The sequence below is a fragment of the Ooceraea biroi genome, chromosome 5, assembly GCF_003672135.1.
Source record: "Ooceraea biroi isolate clonal line C1 chromosome 5, Obir_v5.4, whole genome shotgun sequence".
In the NCBI taxonomy this organism is placed as follows: Eukaryota; Metazoa; Arthropoda; class Insecta; order Hymenoptera; family Formicidae; genus Ooceraea; species Ooceraea biroi.
Window position 1 is genome coordinate 1,453,253 of NC_039510.1, and position 19,281 is coordinate 1,472,533.

The 19,281-nt window shown below is 50.9% G+C and overlaps 1 long non-coding RNA gene across 3 annotated transcripts in view; it reads right to left on the reverse strand.

The window, feature by feature from the left end:
• Positions 1 to 19,281, reverse strand: part of LOC105279215 — an 85,884-nt gene that overhangs the window by 50,493 nt on the left and 16,110 nt on the right. For 2 of the 3 annotated variants that reach the window (XR_893896.3, XR_002193268.2), the window contains one exon: positions 786 to 2,028. This is a non-coding gene — a long non-coding RNA (uncharacterized LOC105279215). Of the gene's footprint in view, positions 1 to 785; positions 2,029 to 19,281 lie in introns of those variants that run through there. The other variant, XR_003406580.1, reaches the window with a different exon arrangement.

The following is a 19,281-nucleotide window of genomic DNA, read 5'->3' on the forward strand; positions in this document are numbered from 1 at the left end:
AAAACTGCAACGCGCCCGACGATCATTTCCCTCTCTCTCTCTCTCTTCCTCTTTCTCGTGAGCGCGCAATTTTCTCGTACACCGGCGCGGTGCTCGAATTTCTCGAATCGCGTGCCCGAGCGGATTTTCCGGCTGCCGGTGCTACGGTTTTCGCGACGCCACCCCGTATATATCTTGCCTGGGAAAATAAATCTTGTGGACACACTCACCGGGAGGGAGACTGGACACTGGAGGCTGTCACCGGACACGGGTTGCAGCGACTGCAACAGATCGCGTGCGTGAAAGAGAGGACGGCTATCAATGGCTGCATTATACAATACTCGGTGGTGGTATATACGCCGGTACGTGTTCTCGGCGGCGCGCGAGTGTACGGCTCTCCGCTCGCGTGTATCTCGCCGTGTGTGTGTCACGGATGCACGGACACACACGCGGCGGCGTGTGTATACGCGTATCGGGTGTACGTATACGTACACGTAAAGAGATACCGGGCGGCGAACGGGTCCACGCTGTGGTGCCCCGCGCGCGCGGCAGGTTTCCTCTCGGAGAGGCGCGCGCGAGACCGATGGACGAAAACGGCCGTGAACGAGAGACGGAGGGAGACGGAACGCGCCCGTGTGCGCGCCCGTGCTCCACCCTGTTCTCGGGTTTACTTTCCGACGAGCATTTCGCCGATTAGATATCGTTCTTTTGCAAACATTGTGCTGCGAGCGCGTTCGATTATTGTACGACATCCTCGTTTCTCTCTCTCTCCTTCCCTCTCTTTTTCTTTGGTTTTTTTTCCTCTCTTCGCCGCCGCTGCCCTCTTCCTCTCCTTTGGGCCTTTATCGCCTTCGATACGTGTCATACGTGTGCCTTCGTTTCTGTTCCCCTTCGTTCCTGTTCCTCTTCGCGGCCCTCTCTCCTCGCTGGCCCCCCGTCCATTCTTCTCTGCTCTCTCTCTTTCTCTCTATCTCTATCTCTCTCTTCTTCTCTTCATGTGTCGTTCTCCATCTCTCTTTTGATCTCACTCGACCGGATCGACCTGTTCACGTGTGCAGCCGCAATAACTATATCCCAGGCTGTCTTTTCTTTTTTTTGTCAGGCTGTTCTTATGCAGCTCGAGAGCGAATTGACTTATTGTAAAACCACGTCCCGCCGTCCGCAATTGTCCGCGCGTGTCCACTTAGCCCGCACGTCCAAGTTGAGAGTACGCCACTCTTTTCTCCCCGGTCGCTCTCGTGCCGCCACGTGTACGACTCTACGCAAATCCTATTTTTCGCGCTGGCCGCCTCGGGTAATCGCATGTACTCAAGCGACGTACCGCGACACGAACTAGCTCCGATCTTGGGCAATCGCCGGCAAAATATGAATTATTTCGATAGAGCGTATTAGCACGTGCAGAAGCGAGATAGATACATATCATACACGCGTTCTCCATAATTTCCTGTTTCAATCTTAAATCGTTCTCCGCCCCACGATTTCGACAAACGGAAATGGTCGCCCGGTCATACCTCGACATATCTCCACGTCCAATTCTCCTTATTCAACGACAAGAAATCGCGACGGGAAACGTGGGGGCAACCGAGCGTGTGGATTCTACGAGATTCCGTCCGACGACGGAAGCGCGGACTTGGGTAAAATCGAGAGAACCGCTGTAAAGGCAAGAAAAACGAAGAAGAATCATCGCGCGATTACGTTAACATGACTTCAATTGAAATACCGTACGCTTGGTGACTGTGCAAGTGCGGCGGCCTGATAGGAACGGGTACGCGCCGCGGTCCCGAGAGAGCATCATCGATAAGTCTGTCGCATCGGTCCGTAGCCGCGCCGATAGATTTCATAGTAATGCCAAAGGTCCCCATGGGTGTTCCATTAAGCCGGCATTGTACGCGCGGCGTACCCGCCGGAGCATCCCGAATGAATAAGCACAATGAGCAGGTGCCGTTGGACTCACCGGCTTCGAATCTCCTTCCAGCTGATCGGGTTTACGGCCGTATCGACCCCGTCCACCGTCGTACAATTACGGCGAGCATCAGGAAGCGCACCGTCCTGCGAACAAGACAAGAAGGCATCCTCGGTCAGCATCCTGACGAATAATGCGAAACGTCATTCCGCGCCGTTTAACCTTTGGCGCGGAAGGGGCGGGCGTGCGCGCGCGAGCGAGTGAGCTGGAGCGTAATCCACTCGGAATCCCATTTCTCTAATATTCTCGCATTATCCATTTCGACCTCTATTACCCGCGCGAGCACGTCGTCTCGCGACTGGTTCTCGAATCCTGTTAAACTTTTGACCCGGCCGCGCGAAACGGTTACCGCCACTGAAGGATAGCGATAATCGAATATCGAATTCTACGGTCGAGTTGCACGGCCGAGTTGTGCGTTCGGATAATCGCAATTATTCCATTGCGTGCACATAAAGGCCGCGTTGTAATATTTATTTGAACAAAGAAAAAAGGATACACCGGAAGGCTCGGCACAAGATTTGTGTTCGCGCGAATCTCGCAAATCGGCCGGTTCACGTTCAATGTTATCTAACCGGAATTGGAGCGAATCGGGTCCGTTCGGAGCAGGATAGGAAAAATTAAAGCTCAAATTGCGAGTTAGCGAGCAGGATTAACGCGCAGACCGCTCGCGTTAATAGCTGAAGTTGATGGCTTATATAGTTGGAATAGTTAACAATGATGGGGCCTCGTTCAATTAAGCAGGAGATACGTTCCGTTAGATGCCATCTAGAATCCGTTGTATCGGGATCGGAGAATCGCGATTTGCGGTTGGTCAACGACAGGTACGAAGGATCCTGGGTGAAGACAAAGGATGATGATTCAGAGGATAGGAGGAGAGAAGAACCTGGTAGATGACACAAGATTCCTTCGAGGAAGGTGGATGCTATGTCATTATTCTTTTTCTTCTCCGCTTCGCTGCTCTCTCGCTAATTCTCTCTCTCTCTCTCTCTCTTTCTCTTTCCCTCTATCTCTTTCTCTCTTTCTTTCCGTTTCGTGCATCTTTTCGGTTTAACGATTTTGACTCGAAATACCGACATTCCTGCCGCCGTGTGGAATCCGACGATGTTAAATGAATCGTCTAGAAGAAAATATAATGTCCACTCTAAGCATTCCTCCTCCCTCCTCCATAATTTATAACCGCGTAAAGATCGTTTAAGTACCTGACAAATACCTGATGTTATTTCGCTGGATGTTTAGTGTAAGCGACTGTAACGAAATATCGCAGAGATTGACGCAACTAGACATTTTTTTATTGCAAAATCGACGTCGCTTCGATTTTTTGAACGAGCCTAATTACAATAACACATCTTTTATCAGTTGCGCATAATTGTCATGATAACCATAAATGTACATGTACATGTTCGTTTACAAAGGCAAATTTTTCGTGTGTAACGCGATAAAAGTAATGAAGTACGTGCTATCGCTCAATCCGGCTAATGGCGGGACCGCTTGCTTCTAGGTGTGCTTCTCTCTTGAAAACTGATAGGTTCGTGTCGTCTCAGTCCGGAAGATCGCAGGTAGCTCCTGATCTATTAATAGACCGGCTGAGATCAATTCGCAGACACGTCGGCGGGATTTACCTGTGGCACGTGGGCGTTCCCCGGGTAGCAAGCAGCCGTAAAGTCGTTAAGTAGCCACTTCGGACTTTAGAATCAGGAGGTGATGGATCATTAGCCCTGAGGATCTTTCCGTAACCTACGGTCTCCGCGAGCCGATACTGGTTACACGCTTCGACAGAATACCACCATGAAGCGTGTAATCGCACGGCTGAGTCTCAACCGTCCGTGAAGCAAGAACGATGCTCGTGACGCTGCTGGATCGTAACACAAATGAATCCGCCTTGAAACTCGGTTGCGCCCTATACGGGAGATCGCATAACGGAACGACACGTTATCGCGATACTGATTAACTTTTCCGACAACAACGAGCACGAGTCTTCCTCCTTTCTTTCGTCGCGACGACGGAGTCGAAGAAACGCACGGCGAACGTATATCTAAACCGCATGCTGCGCCATAAATTAGACGGAATATGCATTAGAGATTAGAATATCCAGGCGGAAATACACGCGACGACTAGTGCGCGGACGATAAGACGACGGGGACATGAGCGAATTCGGTGCGCCGAGGACAGCAGTTGATAAATTCACCGTACGGTTTCCAGCGACAGCGAGAAGTCTTACAGAGCCGCTAAATGGTCGTTTTCAAGAGAGAAGTGTCTGACGTCGGCCCGAGAGGTAACACATTAGACTCAACACGACATCTGGGGTATGCATGTAAAAAGAAGAAAAAGAGGGAAAAAGGGTACATAAAATCATCTTGGATTACGCGCAAACGGCCGCGCAGCGAGCGGAAGTTTGCGATGAAGGCACGATCTAACGATAATGAGAGTTCGATACGCGCCGGGCAGATAAATGATGCACGCGTTCCAGTTTATTCCAGTTTATTCCCCGTTCACGCTGGGAGGAAGGCGCAACAAATCATCGGTGATGATGGCGACGATGGATCCGGCGGTGTATCGTCCTTTATGAGCGCGATCGTCATCAAGGTATCGAGACGCGCGATCGAAAGCGCTGATCTCGCTTTCGTTTGACAAGCGTGCGTTTGCCGGTGGCGATCCGAGCGTACGATAGAGATCGTTTAACTGTTGGCTTTGGCGTGCTGATGGCATCGATGTATCTTTCAAACGGGTAGGATCGATATGACATCCCGTGGGAGCGGAGAAAACGGAATGCCGCGTGTACAGATTTGCACAGGATAATGTAAATCGAGAAATTATATACCTTTTTTTCCGCCTTTGATCGCGCACTTACACGGCCGCGTTGTGAGCAGTCACATATACGCACACGCACGATTACGCGCGGAAATGTCTGTCCGTCATCGCAAACAGTGGAGTAATTAAAATCGGTAATCGAGATAAGCGAGAGCTCGATACCGGATTGGATCGGCAAAATGAGATGTAGAAATCGCAAATGGCGTCACAGATCTGTCGCAGAGATACTGGCAGAATAGTAGAAACGTTTTAATAAACAGCGGATCGTTAGGAAAGTCTCGAGCACAATGAAACGGACAACATGTGCGGACAAACGGCGTGATCGATCGAGATCGCGCGATACAAAAGCCGAGGATTTTATCGTGCACGTTACGCGCAAAAGGGGAGAACCAGTTACGAGTCGAGAAACGAGACACGGCTCTCTGAAAAGGCACAAGCTATCGCGGTAACGTGCTAATAACGCGCGGGCGTTCTCGGGAAATAAGGAAGCGTACAATACACACGCAGCGAGGCGAGAAACCACTTTTGGGCACAGTCGCGCGAAACGGCCACCTGAAACCAACGCAATCGCAGAAATCGCAATGGTTCTGTGCCCACGCGTCGCGGACATGTTACAACGCCCCTACATTCCGAAATATGTGGAAAACTCACTACTGGTACCATTGCGACTGGTTTATCGGTGCCAGAAAAATTCGTTATACGCGTCCACACCATAAGAAAGCGTAAGAAAGCGCAGCTCGCGTATTTTACTATGCATCTATCATAATCCGTTGTGACACCCTCTTCATAAAGGAAGAATCTATCGCGAGATGAACGATGAGACATTTCGATGAATCAAAGTGCGAGAAAAACAAACATCGCGCATTTTTGGAGAACCTCGATCGCGGTTAAAGGGCATAACTCGAAGATCAAGAGTAAATCTCAATCATCTTAAGCGAAGCATCGCGCGGAAGAATCCACAATTGAGTCATGGGATAGACAGAATCCAGATTGAAGGCTCCAAGAGGGTTAGCTGCACGTTTCCGCGCGAAAGGACGAGCGGTACGGTCCTAGGTGATCCCGGACCTAGCGGATCCGCGAGGCTGAGCGCGTATGCGATCGGTCAGGTAGGAGCCCGGTGGACGAGCGGTTTGCCGGTTGGATTGGCGACTCCGAGCCGAGCTGGAAGGATGCTGGAGAGACCGAGTGGTGGCGGCACGGCCGGTGTGGTCAGGTGGCTCGCAAGGACGCGGCAGGCCGTTCACCCGTTCACCCGCTCGCCCCCCTGCCGCCCTCTCGCCATCGTGTGCCGGCTGTCCTCCTCCCCTCCTCCTCTCCTCGCACCTCTTCGGTCGCCGCACGTATAACGTACACGCGGGTATTCACGTTACGCACACACAGCCACGCACGGCGGATCTCTCTTCCTCTCCGCCGAGCTGACGTCTCCCCCCGCCGTTTCCTCCTGCTGATACTGCTGCTGCTGTTGCTGCTGCTGCTCCTCCTCCGCGTCCTCCTCCCGCATCTCGGTGTTCCCCCCGTCGACCCCTCGTCCTTCTCATCGGCGTCTCCGCTCTAGATCCGAACGCGAGCGCGGCCTTAACTAAGTTACCGGTATTTGTACTCCGAGGAATCGCCGGTTACTGTACTCCCCGTGTAAACACGATAATTGACCCGTTACACTTTGCACCTCGCGCGAACGAGGATTTGTTCCTTTACGATGGATACGGTGAGCCTCCCTATCCTCCGGGCGTGGGGGCCCAGTGCTCTCCCTACGTCTCGGTCTTTAATTCTCGCTTGGTACCGGGCCCCGCACGGGGACTACATTGTACGACGGCACGTAAATTCTATTAATGTACTGCTAATACCGATGCCGTGAAAGTGCCGTGGAGCCTATGAAACGTAGAGGTTTATGGGGTGACTGCTCACGGCACGGAAATGCTGCTGAGGGTGACATTACGCATATTTTACGATCATTATGCCTACCGCGGAGATTTAGAGAGACGCGAATTACACGAAGATAAAATATAAAGTGGGAAAAGTAACACCGTAATGGGGAAAAGCAGGTTGTACCGTACAGCTTCACGACGGCGACTTCAAGCCGGGTGTTTATGCCGCACGGTTCCCTTTAGCCGCTTAAAGAGCGGCATAAAAACCGACGACAGGCGCGATTCGAACAGGTTTGCCGAGTTTCGGCCCGATCTACCATGGATTTATTTATTGGCGCGGGTATTAACGGCGTGTCACACGGGGTACATGTATAAATCTTGGAATCCGGAAAAGAAATCGATCCGCCGCGCACCGAAAATCCCGCTCGAGCCGCGATGAGAAATCGCCTCCCAATTTCCGGAAGCCGATCGTCAAACTAATTGGTTGCCTGCTACATCGACGATATTAAAATCAGAAAAGAGCGTTTAACATTGGCCTACTTGGTTCGAGCCGCGGTCAAACAGTCGGCGGAAACGAGCAACGCACGTTCGCGCCGCCTGTGCGCGAGTTTATAGGATTTCGCGTTTCGCCGTGGAAATATCCACAAGATGTGACGTATTACGACCGCGAGAGCCCTTTACGATGCAAGTAAACCAGAGCTCGTTAATCGCGCGCTTTTCCCTCATCCCGTGGCTGCATTTCAGTACCAGCAGCATCGCGTAAACAGCCCATTGACTTCGACGTCACGTCCGAGCTAACATCGAGCGACGCTTGCGGCAGTGACGTCACGGATGAAATAATAGCCGGCCTCTCGACCTCAACCGTCTCTATGGCTCTTCCTATCTTCCTCTCTCGTCGGTCAAAGGGGTCTCTCGTACGGTACCTTCAGGAATCGAGGAGAACGGGAGAGAGAGAAAAAGAGAGAGAGGAGAAAGTGAAGACAGAGAGAGAGAGAGAGAGAGAGAGAGATGAAGACCGAGAAGGAGAAAGAGGAAGAAGAGATCCGCTCTCCCGCAGGGAACTAATAACCGGGTTTCACAGGCCTGTCCTCGCACACACGCGCGCCGTACCCGATTCCACCGGCACAAATCAATGGCGAGGCAGCCAGGGGGGACCGCAAAGAGACGGGAGAATTCGGTGGCGGCAATGTAACCCGGGGGAGCACGGGGGCGCGCCCGTCAATGCAGGTAGCCGAATGACGAGACGGCAGCGGCGGCGGTGGCGGCTGTTATTAGCTTTCTTTTCTCGTAATACGCGCCCTGTCAGCAGCAGGAAATAAGAAGTATTCCGGCGCAGTTACTTTGTCAGTCGGGAAAGCGACAATAATCGTGGGCCCGCACCCTGTTCGTCCCCTCTGCCCCTCCCCGTTCGGAAACTCTACGACTGACTGCGCTCGTCACCCACTCCCTCTTTGTCCTATAAGGCACCGATCCCCTTTTTCGCTACGTCTTTTTCTCTTTCTTTGTTTCTCTCTCTCTCTCTCTCTCTCTCTTTTCCCGCCTCTCTTTCGATACGTCGAAATGGTTCTCAAGAGAAAGGAGCGGGCGCGGGAACAGAGAAGTCGATTGAACAGAAATTGAATGATTGGGGGCGCGAGGGCATCGAGGGCGCTTGATTGTTCATTCAAACAACAATCGTAATTGCGTTACGCACGTCGCTGCGGCACGGGGTTGGTTAGAAGGTGGAAGACGGAAGGGTGCCCGTGAAGAGCGGACGAGTCGGTGGGACGGGATGGACGAGGACCAGTTCGGTGTCGTCAATTGGATTTACGCGGGAATTAAGAATTAAAATACTTTACTCAAAGCTGTCGCATTGACGTTCCAAAATCGCCTTCGAGAATGACAGAGGTGACACAGTTGATGTAACGTCAACCCAAATTATGCCAGATGAGACCATCTCGTGCGCCAAATATCTCTATTTTTCTGCATAAAACTGAAGTCGTGCTGCTCTTAATCCAATTGCAACTGCTCTCTTCCTATGAGAGAAGGATACCAGCTCTCTCGAAAAATCCCGGGATCCTAATCAAGCGGTTCTATTCGCTTCTCGGTCGAATCAGCTCGGGTTCTCATCGGCTCTGCGTGCCTCGTGCACTGCCGATATGCAGTGGAGTGTTGTGCTTAAAGGGGTGGCTGTCGCGCCACGTCGACGAGTGGCCACCGCCGAGCGCACTTTTCGGCTTGCTCCACTCGAGCATCGACGCTATGCTAACGTGATTAGCGCCACGAGACTTTTTCGAGCACGTTTCGCATCGGCGGATTGACGATCGATGCCGTTTCTTCCTTTCCGTTCCTTCTTTTTTATTCTCTTTCCTCTCGCGGCGCACTGACGACGACGCGTGCCGCTCGCCGTCATTAGTCCGTCGAGGACCATTTCGCCGTTGGACGCGGCGTTCTTGCTCCCCGTTGGTTCGCCTCGACTACGCCACGTTTAATTGTATCGCGGCGTTCTGGTCACGCGCGATTTGTTCGAGCGCAAGAAAACGGCCGTTTAATGGCCCCTGTTTACGGTGGTACGGTCGATTTTCTGCTACGTGCCGTGGATACATAACTTTGCCTGTGTTTATTGCTATTTCAGGAATTTATTTGTAATAGATCGCCGCCATTTTTAATAGGAAATTTCTCTCGGCGAAAGTCTTGCTTTATTTTTAACTGTACACTTCTTACCGAAGCGTGTGAGTATGATAAGTCTTAGACAACGATCACAGCGGAACCTCCTAGGCAAAAGGTTCAAATCGCGACGTCGTCCGTCAGATTTTTATTACCGTACACACGGTATCACGTTCTCCGTGTTTTCAAATATTGATCGTACTTGGACGGGCGCAGGCAAGAATAAAAATTCGCAAGTTACACAGTTTCGCAATCGTCCACGCCGCGGATTGTCCGCGGTTTCGCCGGTGCCGCACTCGGTGACACTGCAAACAGCCGCGCGCGTAATTTGCAAATTACGGGATGGAGGGAGGTCGGTTGCCTGGTGTAGGCTCTCTCTCTCGAAAAATCGGCGTATTGCCGTTTACGTTATTCGTCGCGATACGTGGATTCGCTCGCGTGTGCGTGCAACGTACCTGAAGACTAGCACTCCACGAACAAACGCCGATCCGACATAAAGGAACGGAGGCGAGGAGGAAACTAATGATTTGCTCAGTTAATATTTGTTCAGCCACATGTTCCTTTTCGAGCCGCTTCCTAAATCGAGGTTGACGCATTGTTACTGCCGCGCGTTGTGATTAACATAATAATGCAAACACAATGACACGGCGAGCTTGACGGGGACCGGCTCGCTGTTTGAGCAGGTGAAAATTCCACCATGGCCGCGTGCGCAGTTGCGTAGGCGCCGATACGCGTTGAAACACGCGAGGCGAGCTCCGCGCGATCGCACGTAAGTAATGCGTGCATACGCATACGCGCACGATGGATAACAATTGTTTCCCGATTCAATTAGCAGGAACTCGCGAATTTCCGTCGCGACCATCGCCGACCGCGAGCGCGCGCTTCCTTTCGCAATTTTCCTCTTTTTTCTCCCCAATCCTCTTTACTCAACGTGCACGCAAATATGTACGCGCGATGGAGATCCTCGGACGAGCGAAATAGATCGACTGATGTTGAGGATGACGCCGTTGTGCTGTTGACTCAATCAGAGACATAAATTCGCGGATCTTCATTTGACAGCAAAGGTTTGTGGACTTTGAGGTTGCTGTTTGCGCTGCGCAAAGGTATCAATTTATCTTGACACGTGTGCCTCACGTGGCGACGGAGGCTCCGGGAAACCGTGTCGGCGTTACCGAGTTTAAGAGAACGGCGCGATATATCGATTGGGAAAGCGATCGGGCGGTGATCAGTAGCTCAAAGAGCGCGCCTTTATTCACCACTGAATGCGTCCGCCGCCAAGAACACCGGAGATTTCTCATTTCCAGTTAATTAATTTACAATGAACCGGACGGAAGGGGAGCTAATCCTTGTCGTGGGGGTTATTTATGGAGCCGCGAGGAACAAACTCTCGGCCGAGAGGATCGTTTCCTCTCCCCGCAGGGGAAGTGTCTTACCAGACCGAGTTGGGATCAGCTAAATGTATTTGTAGCATCTGGAAGAGTCTCGTGATGATCTCTTCCGTCAAACAAAGAGATCAGAGAAGAATAAAAGATATTTTTTCCTCGTTCTACTCGGATTAATCAAATTTACATTAATTAAGTGGAGCGTATCGGAGAGATGGCCGGAGACGCGCCCCTTTAAACTCCATGTCGTGATCCGGGCGTGATCGACTTGAAATCGAACATATATCTTTCGCACACGTGGGACAATCCCCCGAGGCCGAGGAACGATGTACGGATGGCAATCAGCGCGCGCCGATCCCGAAACGGGCGTGCAGACGACGGCGGCGCGACTTGATCGTAAAAAATGATTACGAGCGAGGCGCGATGGCGATGGAGAAGAGGAGGCGCGAGCGGAGAAAAAGCACGCGGCACCGGATGCAGGCCGGAAAATGACAATCACTAGGCGCGGGGCCGTTTCCTCTGTCTGACGTCAATCTAGTCGGCCGGAGGCTTACTGCGCTCCGCGGCCGAGGGGGTGAGTAGGATAGAGTGGCGGGCGGCGTAACAGGGGTGGATTAACGGTACGGGGAGGGCGGTAGGTGGCAGCGGGGCTCGGGGAGAGCGCCTCCGGCGCGCTCGCCCTTCAATTTATCGGGCGATCTTCTCTGGGCCGAGGCTGAAATTTCATCGACCTTCGAGTGCAAGAGGGTGATTCTCATCGTTCCCTGTCTCTCTCTCTCTCTATCTCTTTCTCTCTTCCCTTGGCTTTGCCATCGGCTCCTCCGCACCCCGCCTTCGTTCTCGCTGCTTCGTAGTTTGCTCGTCACTTAATAATTGTCCCGTTGACGCCTGACGTCCCGACAGGTGTCCACCAAGGACATCACCTCTCGCCTGGTCCCAGAACGGAGCCTCCACCTGACGCAGTGCGTCGCAGGTGACGTAACAAACTCGTCGCATGCCGGTTTCGCGACTTCGCGTGTACTTCGCCACGTTTGCGGTGCCCACGGTGCTGTGAAGCGACGAAAACGTGCACTCGCGAAGTCGGCGAAGTCTGCCCGTGTGTACACACGGCGGGATCTACACGCGAGCGATCCTCGCGGCCACGAGCGTGTGAGTCGGTTGGCTCCGTCCTGACGTCAGTCGGGGGTGGACGCGTAATCCTTCTTCCGTCGGTGATAAGACCGGAAGGGCCGGCCGTAATTACGTGTCGAGAGCTCGTTTTTGACGCCCGCTCGTTTGCTTCGGAAGCCGGATAGATTAGGTCTCGCTCGCATATGTCATGGTTTTTCGACACTCGCCTTTTAGCGTGGACGCTTCGAGGGTTTGCTTTCACGAGGGAGGGAAGCGCGATTGCACACAGCTGTTATTAATTTACAGGTGTACGAGTATCGAGAATTCCCTCGACCCACATTGCAATGATATATGCGATGAATTATAGAAAATTTTCGTTTTTTACACATAATACTTTTATTAGTATATATTTTGATGGCACTTATGTGTGTTGACATAAGATATGAGGTATGATATATTAAGATATAATATAAATCTAATAAGATATATAATATAAAACGCATTTGGCGAGTCACACGGATAATTTATTTGGGTTTTAAAAGAATATAAATATTCATAAACGTTTGGCGGGGATATCTGGCATTGCACGTTATTATTTAATTAGGCGAGCAAATACAGCGCTAATTGTAAGAAAGATCAGATTACGCTGGCTTGTTAGAACTTTATCTTAGAGCTCGTTAAACAAGTATATTTATTTAATGCGGCACGGCCACTAGAGTGTAGATAGTTACATGAATAAAACATCAGTGGTACGTCAAGTTTCGTACGTTCTGCGAAAACGATGCTTTAACAGCATCGATGATAGATCGTCCTCGGCGATAAGTAGCATCATTTATAACGCACGTGTGTGTTTTACACAAGTCGAAGTGAAAATTTATCATTGTCTTCCTTTCCTCACCAGCCCGGCGAATTCGAGACGAACCCACCGAGTAATTATCAAAAAGTCAATTAATTATCCGATGCGTCAGGATGCATTCAGACTGCAAGAAGAATAGGACAGGAAGCAAAATTATATATACATAAAAAAACTCAAAAGAACAGGCTCTGCTTCGCGGGGATACGTCGTGAATTGATACTTGCAACAAAATGCGTTCGCCATTTACGCGGTCGCATTTAATTCACTCGTGAGATATCTCGGTGGCCGTTCTTTCACCATTCGCGCAACTAATAGACGGCATCTTACGCTTTGGAATGGTCTCCCCGTATTGTCCGCAATGTAGAGCGTCTCACGTATTGTCCATCGCTTTCCCGGCCAGTCGAGGCGATGTCAAAGCCGCGCCGTTCGCCGCGACGAGGATGGTTTTCCGTACAAAGAGCGAGCGAGCGGCGAGACGCTGGCGTTGCTAGCGGTTAAAAGTCCGGGAGCACAGTTCCTTATTAGTTATTAGTGTACGCTCCGACGAGGGGCAAATGAAATGGTTTACAAACGCGGGAGCAAGAATAGAGGCGAGGGGGGGAGGGAGAGGTTTGAATGGCGGCCTTTGAATTACTGGTGGCCGCGCTTGTTTCGTATAGACACATAATGTATACGTATTCACGCAAACCCGCTCGCTTGTGTGGCCCGCTCGCGCGCGTATTACGTCCGTGTGCACTCGTGTACATACAGGCGACGCGTCTCGGCGAGTAATATATAAAGTACAGAGGCGCGGGAGTCCCGGCGCTTTTGCGCGCGTCCGCGCGGACTCGCACGCGCGGATCCGCCAAGTCCGCGCAAAGAGGAGGAGGACAGCGAGAGACAGACAGAGAAAAAGAGAGATCATTCCGCCATCGTCATCCACCATCGTCCTTTACCCCCCTTTCTCAACTCTCCATCCCTGTCCCGCTCATCCCTCGCGATCGTCTGAAAAGTCTCTTGCGCCGAGGCGTACGTCCTGTCATCTTCTGAAAAGAATAATATCTCTCTTTGAAACATTAGCAATTCTATGATCGCCACCTTTATTTATACGCGCGCCTTCATTCTCGCCACCGGCTCTCCCCTATTCGTAGCGACTTACACAAACGCGCGACGCATAGACGCCAGTCGCGAGTACGTTTATACAGAGCGTCTCTGGGAATCAGCGCGTCTTTCCCTTTATGATCTTCAAGCACGGGGGTATGCGAATGAATAATCCTCCCTCTGAAGAGATATTATCATCGATTGTGCCACCGTCCCTTTACCGTAGCCATTTGTCCGTCCACTCTGCTTCATTTCCGTGTACTCAAACGCGTTAGTGTGTCGTATTCCGGTGTACTCTGGCCGCCCCGGAGTAACTCTGAAACAACACCGCCGTCACGACCACCCTCCGTACGCTACTGTGCTGCACCGTGCGCGCAGGATAGAAAGAAAGGGTCGACCGTGCGCGCGGACGGGGACCAGGGTACCGCGACGCTGCGGACGTCGCCTTGTTACAAAATACTTTAATTAATGACTCCTCGGAACAAATTTACCTTCATTATTAGCACATTCATGCCGGCTACGCGACGCGGTCGCGCCATACGTACGTGAACGCGCCCGCCAGCGCACACGCAACACGTGTACCCGGGGGGCACACAAAGCCGGCATTGTGCGGGGCCACTCATAAAAGACGCCTGTTCTTGCGCGGGCTTTAAATAATTCAATTCACCGAACGCTCTTCCTCCAGCGGCCGCGTCGCTGCCTTTTGCTGCCTTCTCGCCGGAAGAGGTACAGCGCGAAAAATGGAGAAGGATCGCGATCGCCAGGGCGAGGGGGAAGGGCATCGCGTGACGTTGGATGTCACTCGTTAGATGCTCTTTTAGCGGCGGGATCAGACGCAGCTGCCGTCCAAATTATCAGACGGGCTATTTCCAATCGGTTGCAGTCTCGATTCGAAATTCGTGTGAGACGTGGAACGACGGCGAGAAGATACGGTTTGCTGTCATATCACTGCGGCTTTTGAAAGTTTGCTCGTCGTCCCGAATGTAATTATGTCGAAAATCGTTGCGATGTTTTCTAGCTCGGTTTCTAACGACGTTACGCGGACGTGAAGGATCCCGAATGAGAACAGACGGACAGACGGACTGGAGATTCGACGCGGTCTGCTTTAGCGGGCGCGTCGCAATACTAATACTATCTTCCGCAACGTGCACCGCATAATTACAAGTTAAAAACGAGAGCGTACCAGAGAGGAAGAGAAAAAGAGAAAGAGAGAGAGAGGGAGAGAAAGAGAGAACACGAGCGAGTACCCGCTCGCGAAAGCTCGGCAAGATGAATGCCGAACAACGCGCACAATAGCTCTTCTGTTCGTATCCTTCGCGCGTCTAGACTAGAGAGTTAATAAAGCGTGTAAAGAGAAAAGACTGACAACGCGCTCGCTTCTTATCCGAGCTAATTATTCACGCGTGCTTCAGGAACGAGGTTCGAAAAACCGCTGAGACGACGCTGAGTGCCTCGGGAAGAAATTCCGTCTTCAGAAAATTGTATATATCTCTCCTTTCAATATATTATAATAATATCAACACATATACATTATTCTACCTCGTATTCACGCATCTCCAGAAAATAAAACGAAATGGTAGCAAATTTTCATGTAATTCAACGTTCTCCTTCGGTGCATCTCCAGGAAGCGCATATCTCTCGGAGAAGAGATGCGCGTTTCCAGACGCTTTTCCGGAGAGAGCTCTATGCGGTATCTTCGCAATGGGTGTTAAAAACATCGAAATGGACCTCTCGCCGCGCAAAGGGTCTTATCGACCTCGCAGATGGGCGAGCGAGCGAGCGAGCGGGGAAATCCAGCAGTGCGCGTTTTCCGAGATTGCGGCGACGGTGGCGGCTGCGAGAAAAAGGGTGTACGGCGTGGACGGAATGGAGATGAGCGTGCATGAGCGTACACGAGACGGCGCAAGAAGTGAAACAGACGAGAGGGACGTGACCGCGCGGGGGAAGGTCGGGGGAAAGAGCGGAGAGAGCGGAGACGGAAGAAGCGGCGCGGATGAGAAGAGAAGCACGGGACCGGGAAGGAATGGGAGGAGAGCGCAAAGAGAGTGCAAAGAGGGAAAGACGCCACACGAGCGGAAAGGAGAGGAATGTCAGGATGGAGCGCGAAGGGACGCGCGCCGGCTCGGCGAGAGAGACGGGCCGACGAAGGGAGCGAGTGCTCTGCTTCGCTCCGCTCCGCTCGTTCCAGCCTCAGACAAACGGCCCTTCGCAACTCAAGTCGCGCGCTTTTTGCTGCGCTCGTTCAAGTTTACATTTACGCATCGATCTTCCCCTTTACCCGCATTGTCACTGGACGCTCGCTTCTTCGCCCTGCTTATATGCAGATGCAGCGGCTGCCACGGCGGTGATTATCGCGGCGCGGTTACGCGCCCGCTCGATATTAATGTAAGCGGCTTCTGCTCGGAACAGGTTGGTCCGGTCAGGCTTCGTCACAGGTGTCGCGAGACTATAATAATTGAATGGGGAGAGGTTTTCGCGCGTCAAATGCATCCCTTGTCAGTCTCCCTTCCGGTCCAAGCTTGCGTGCGTCCGATTAAGGTACGCACATGTCGTGCCGCGGCGCGAGTTCATCGCGTGACCGGCACGAGGTGACTCGTAACGGAAACCACGTGACTGCACACGTGCATACACGCATGCAGCATCCCCAATTAACGTGACTGGATCGTTTAGAAAAAGATGTGAGATATAATTAAAGAATTAAATAAAAATATTACGAAATTAAATATTACAGATGCACGTGCGTTTTACCTAACGTAAAACTTGTTTGTCCAAGTTTTCCTTCGGGTTAAATAGACTGCGGCCGAGTTCCCGTTTCGTTCATTGCGGACGCTTAATAGTTTCATGAAAAGTCGTCGGCGCAAGACGAAGGAATCTCGACGTCTTTTTCCCCCCGAGACAAGTGTAATAATCATTTCCGCCTGGCGCGTTTTCACCGGAAACATCAAGCAGCGTAATGTTTGCAATAAACGTCGCGCGTTTGCCTCCTCTTAAATTCGAGCTGTCGGATCAGGTCGGGCCGTTTCGCAACGATTACATTCGACAGAGCAAGTTCAATTAGCGTGTTAATTTCTATGCTACAAGTAGTCTATTCTTTTCTTTTATTCTTGTCGCGCAGAGAAAAAGCGGAGCTTGATATCGAGTAATGCGTTAATAGAATCGATTAAAAGTCACGCTTTATTTATTGAATAAATTGATGAAAGCGGAATTCGCGCCGTCACAAAAACAATTCTGCATATTTATGGGCGATTTTAATGACACGTCTTGGCCGCTGGCGTTACTCGTAAGACGTTTTACGCTCTAGGGAAAGCCTACTATTTAGAATGCTGAAAGCCGTTCGCCATTGGGAAAAAGTGCACGAAAACGACATTAATGCGTGACAAAGTAAAACCGTTGATAAATGGCTCACTAACGTACAAATCCGCCGTCTGCCTAGGAAAAAAATGACTAGGTATTAGAATCGTTGGTCCTTGTGTAACACAAAAATGTCTAACTACTTTCCCTGCCGCATAAGAAGCGATTTCAATTAAATATCAGGAAATTGGTGCTTCAGAAAATTTCATTTCCTATTTTATAATGATATATATGCAATATCGTCAAGATATCGTTCGATCGAACTGATCGCCGACGCGGTCCCCTCGTTTCAAGGAAACATGTCGAAAGGCGTAAGATATAAGGAAGCGATGTGAGAAAATAACCGTGGCTTCTCTGATAGATTGATGTTTAAGTAATTCGAGTCACTTAGTCGAAAGCCACTTATCGATCTTCGTCGATTTTGTCCATTTCTAATGACTCCGTGATATTGGCGCGGCAAGGATATATTAACATATTTTCTAATTTCATTTCTCCCGGACTGCGTCCGAGAAATTCCACGGCTGCAGATCCATGGAAGATTCATTTACAAAGGACCGCTCAAAGATGTCCGAAGATTAATTGAGGGCGAGAGGAAGAGAAAGAGTTCGAAAGAATGGAGCTTCGAGCTCCATCGCGCGGCACGAAACGCTTGAAATGCTCGCGACTGATTTTATCTCCGCGCTCGCCGTATATTTGCGAACGATTAGAATGCAGAGAGAACTTCGTAAAAAGGAGACGGCAACACGCGACGACGAATCGGCAGGTGGCATGGAATTAGTGAGGTACGAGGAGTTCGCTGCCCGTCAATTACACAATCAACAAATGATATTGAGGATGATAATGCGTAACGAGCGGAGAACCGAGCCGCCTCCAAACTGGTTCGGGAAGGGTGCACAATTCCTTCCCGTCCTCCTGGCTTGCTTGCGGTCGAGCGGAGGGAAATAAAAGTGCGATTCGCCTCGGCGGAGAATCGAACGTCGTCGCGCAGTCGGACTCTTTATTTACTTTATTACGGGCTGCGCTAACGGTATCGGTCGCATCGCCGCCGCCGTCTTGCTTCTTCTTTCGTCTCTTTTTTTTTCTTTCTTTTTACGAATATCCAATAATTGCGTCCCTCGAGTGGCGGCGATGCGACGGGGGATCTAATATTTGCCTTCCTTTCCAGACAACGACTTTGGATAATTGCCAGCGTTTCTTGCCGTAATCGAAAACGTGAACGACCGCTCGACGATTATTGTCAGTTCTCGATATCGGACGCAAAACACGAGAAGTGAAATAATTCAATTGCGTGACCAATACTCGGTGAATTATTCTCTCGAGTCATTTTATGCAACGTTGTCGGTTAATACTTAAATTTCACTTATTTTTTAGACAGACAATGACGTAACGCGCTTGTGACGAGCCTCAGACGACAAGTCCAAAGTAGCTCCGCGCTTTTTTCACGGTGTATTCGCCGTCACATCTGTCTTATTTGAAGAATGCGACTGAGAGATATTGTCTCTATGCATAGATCGCACATCGTTCCGAGGCATTTACTTTGTATAAATGCGCGTTAGTGAGACACGCAATCACCGTGAAAACGTCTGCCGGCCGTTATTGTCTGGACGGAAACGCGCGCGCCGGAATACGCGTAAGTGCAGCGTGTTGACAGTTACATATTTATTACCAGCTTCGTGTGAACTGTCGATTCAAATTTAATTGTTACGGATAATTCCGCGCTGCGTTATCCGCGTCCGACATGCAAGTCTGCATACGACAAATTCCTGCAGAAAGTCTTTTGCTGATCGCGTTTGAAACGCTGCTTTTTCCATGTCGATTCGTTGTATATTCATATTTCGCACGAGTTTCTTTAGCGACGAGGATAACGCCGCAATGTCGTCAAGTCTCGTCTCGAAAAACGCTACTGTTACGCATCCATTATGTCGTACGATTGTCCGTCGCTTGCATTACACGCTTCAGCGTTAACGCTTAAGAATCCTCCGAAAAACAGCTTTTACTCGAACTGATGGCGACTCATGGCGAGGATGCTGCGTCCGCCACGATCGAAGTAAGTCTCGTGTCCTTCCTCGCCCTATTTAAAATATCGTCTGCGAGTCTCTTCCCATTAGCGAGGAGAGTTACGTCGTCGACGCGATTCGTCTGCATGTGTGCACGTCCGCGCGTCTAAACCGCCATAAACCTATTCCCATCGGTCACAGCGGTCCCAAGTGCCCCGCGCAAAAAGGTATTAACGACAAACCG